Raw genomic sequence first — 4,629 nt, 5'->3', positions numbered from 1 at the left:
CTTGAGTTCGTCATTCCAGTATCCAGTATTGAAAATTGGTATAGAAGATCAATCTTTTATTGACTCTGTTATGGTGATGTGAAAATTGGTGATTGGATTTAGATCTAATTGATTATGGAATACCCATGAGCTATCAACAGTGAGTAGAATAAATTCAAACTTTGTAAAAATAAAAAAGTTTATGAAAATACCCTAAGGCTTTTTATTGTGTTTTGTTTCTATTTTTTTGCTTTAAACTAGTGGTATACTATGTTGCATATGTGTATTCTAAAATTTATGAAAAAGTTATTGAGAATGTAAGAAGTTTAAAATGTTAGTATTGATGCATATGCACATTTGATATGCATAGTTGAACAAAAATGAAGTGTTTTGGCACCATAGATTGTGGAACATGTTAGATTTTCAGTAGTTGCAATAATACTAATTGTGTATGTTATTGTTTCCTTTAGCTTTTGGAATTGGATCTGAGCTTGTAATTTGAGATAGTGACATTACTGATATTGGATTTCCAATCTCACCATTTTGGTGTTATTAATGTGGAAGACACGGTGTATGTGTGTCTTACAGCTCTTGTCCAGTGGCTAAAATTCTAGGGACATCTGCTCTTCAAATTGCACTCTGATGAAAAATTTCAGTTGAGGCAAGGCTTGCAACACTTCTGATGGAAAATAAGGAGTTTTCAGAAGCTTTGAATTTACTAAGATCTAAGACCTCTTTGTTTTTTAATGAGGATTCCACATGTTAATATCGACTACTGTACAGCAGTGTTGTCAATTTCCCACCAAAAATATTCCTGCACAAGTGATCTAATTTAATTTAGCTTTCCCATAAAAATGCCAAAAGGGTGATCTGATCATATGAAGGCAGTTAGATTGAACTCTGTCTTATTTGACAATATTATTAATATTATTATGGCTTTGATTTGCTATACTCTTTAATTTATATGGTGTTCTACATGGATCTGGTTATGTGGAAATTATTTTAGCAATTACTTGGATTGTAATATCATTTTTGGATACATTACTCAAGTCAATATGTGTTAGAGATATAGCTTTCATCCTGTTTTGCTTATCATTTTTTTTCTTCCATTATCATGGTATAATTTGGCTGAATTAGTATATAATGCATGTCTATTAATCAACTTTATCATTGAATAAATATCTTTGTTACTTGTGCGCTATTACTTGGTAGTTTCAACAAATTATGAAGTATTAGCCATTTAGCCTGTTAATCCATGACAATACAGCTTCATATATCATGCCTCAAAGCAACAGATTCTGCAGAGCTTTCTCAGCGTACATGAGCAACAATGGGAAATAGCTGAAATAGCTGAAATCTTTCAATGAAAAGAGCATATGCTATATCCACCTAAAGTTTATAGAATTCATTACGTCTCACAAAGCTATTTTTCAGCATGACGATATCCATTGATTCCCATAAATCCAACTAAGCTATAAAATGAATCAAAATTCCAAAAATCACTAAAATGACTGTACAATCAACCATGTAAATTCATTTTATGAAGTCTAGCAAACTGTAAAGCAATTTTACATCAATCAAAAGTATTCTTGGCTGCAAACACTAAACAACAACAATTATCCAAATATAAGTGCATTCACAAAAAAAAATAATAAATAACTCATTCTCCTATTCTAAAGTATTTAAGATTAAACAGAAAAAAAAAGTGCTTTTAAATCTATCTTTGATTGCTTCAACAGATGGTTCACACCTCTGCCTCATCATCATCATTTGCCCCTAAAATATAAGCAACATATTTTTAAGTTTAAAAAGAGTAAAATAAGTATAGCGAAAAATAAATAAAATTTAAAACATTTTATATCACCAGAATCGTAATCCATTGAGGACTCAGTCTCGTCACCACTTTGTTCGTAATACCTTGAGGAATCTAAATATTCCTGGATCAAAACAGCAAATAGGAAGGCTTATGAGCTAGTCATACAATATTATATGTAACAATCTTATCAATATCTTCCCAAGAGTTTATGCGATATTGATCCATATCCACCGCATCAGAAGTTGCGTCTTCATCCACATGATTACTAACATTGTGCACATTTTGATCACTTGTGTGTCTTTGACTATTTGATGCTTCCTGCAATTTATAGTGACTTACGTTAATTACCCAAAAATAGCATAAATTAAGTACAATTTATAACCAAATAAGCAAAACGAACCAATAACCATTGAATTTTCAAAAAGAATCACAATACTAATTTCTGAATTTTCTTATGGCAGCTTAAACTCTATCTCGTCTCATATTTTGGCGATTAAGATCAATTATATAGATTCATAGCCAAAATCAATATAAGATATACCTCATACTAATATCCTTTCAAGAGTAATTCATGTACAACTAAAACTATCAAAATTCCCAAATTACAAAGCCAATAAGAACTCCAAAGTCTACAATAAACCTAAAATATAAAGCAACCATAACATGAACACACTGCTCAGTGCTCACACCACTAGTTAGATTTCAAAAAGTACAATTTTGATTCCTTTAGAAATAGAAATTAAAATTGTAAACCTGCAATGGCTGCATGCAAAATACAAACGAACTACACAATTCTCATACTATTGTTTGTAAAATCCATGAAGTCTCATGCCTCACTATGTCAGATACCAATAGAACAATAATGGAGAATTACAATTGCTACATATAATTATCAAATTGGCATGAATCTTAACTACACCAACATGCTTGTTGCACAAAACTGAACAAATATAGCCTACAACTCCTGAATCAGAACAAATAAATAGAACAAAAAAATTGAATGAAATCAACGAAAGGAAAAAATACAACAGATTTATACAAGGGAGTGGAGGAATACAACAAGAAGATAAAAGGAACAAAAAGAAAATTAAATCAATGAAGTAACTTTATACCTGAGTCTGAGGCTCCATTATTACTCTGGAAGTGGAGGATGAAGGGGGAGACGGAGCACCACAGCACTGACGACCACTCGACGAGAGAAGAGAGAAGAGAGAAGAGAGAAGAGGGGACAGGGAGGGAGAGCTTACGAACGACGCTGGAAGATGGATTGGACGACAGCAGCGAAGGCTCGGCTGGACGGCGACAGTGAATGCTGAGACCAGTGAAAAGTAGAGTAGGTGGCGGTGACTGGTGAGTTAACAGGGAAAGGAATTGGGAATTAGGGTACTGTATGGTGAGTTTGGGGTAGGGCTGAATTTGGAATGTGGTGAATTAAGGATTTTATTAGTTAAATTAAAAAAATATTTATGATAAACATAAATAAATTATTATTATTATTAAACCCTCATATAGGGTATATTTATAATTTAAATTTTATGTCTATTAAAAAAGTTTAAAAGACTTGAGCTTACTAAAGACAGACCCCACTTCATTTCCTTGTTAGGTGGCTACTTGTTGTTTGTGTTAATTGTAAATTTTTATGCTGTGTGAATTTTGATGTTGTGTGAATTTTCGGTCTATTTGTGAAAGATGGTGTGTATATGTTGCTTTCTCACTGCTTAACTTGGGATTATGGCATGGTGAGTGTACCAGAAGTCTAGCACAATAAAAGAAAAAAGTAAGTTACCAAAATAAATTATTTGTAAATTAATATTACCAAGGATACAATTTTTATATATTAAAAACGTAAATGCTACTTTTTTATTATTATAGAAATCACGATAAGAGTATCGAGGATTAGGGTTTGAAGGCAAAGGATTCGATGGTGCTAGAATATTTGGACTATTAAATGGTCCTATAACAAAATATATTTTTTAAAGTTTTTTAATAACGGTTAAATAATCTTTTTCTAATTTTAATTACAAATTAATCCCATATATTTTATTTAATTATAAAAACTATTTTTTCTTTTATAAATTATTATTTTATGAATCAACTATTATGCTTGTTAACAATAAAAAACAAAAACAATAATGAATTAGATCTTCGATTGATCATAATAAAGTTTTTGTCCATTCTAATGGATTAAAAATTTATATTTGATCTGTGACGTTCGTCCAGGACCGTGAAATCGTGTTTCCTTGAAAACCAATTGATTGGATTACAGTTTATCACAAAACAATCAATTGAAAATTGCAAGGCAGCATGGTTTTTGCATAAATCAATCGATTGGTCATAGTATGTCAATCGATTGGACGATGAATAACATGTGGATTTTTTATAATTCAATCGATTGTTTATACCTTCCAATCGATTGAAAGCTTCAAAACAACCTGAGGTTCACAATTCAATCGATTGTTTTTGTTACTCAATCAATTGAATTCACCAAAATAATATGGATTTACCCAATTCAATCGATTGAAGTGTGTACGTGAATTCCAATTCAATTGATTGGCATGAAAATTCAATCGATTGGAAAGTGAGGTAAATGATGTTTTTTCTGCATTCAATCGATTGGTAATGTAATCCAATCGATTGAAATTTGAAATGTGCTATCTATTAAACTAGAAAGCCATGCGTACTCACACCCACTCTCTCCCTGTTTTGAAACCTAAGAACACCATTTCAGTTCCTCCTTCCTCTCTTTAAAATCCAGAAAGCTTCTCTCTTCTTCTTTTCCAATCTCACCAACATCCACTCCAAACTACATACATAATATAAACCCTCATCCAAAT

Source organism: Arachis duranensis, chromosome 1 (assembly GCF_000817695.3).
Source record: "Arachis duranensis cultivar V14167 chromosome 1, aradu.V14167.gnm2.J7QH, whole genome shotgun sequence".
Taxonomy (NCBI): Eukaryota; Viridiplantae; Streptophyta; class Magnoliopsida; order Fabales; family Fabaceae; genus Arachis; species Arachis duranensis.
The sequence above is the reverse complement of the archived record's forward strand: the minus strand, read 5'-3'. Positions refer to the sequence as shown.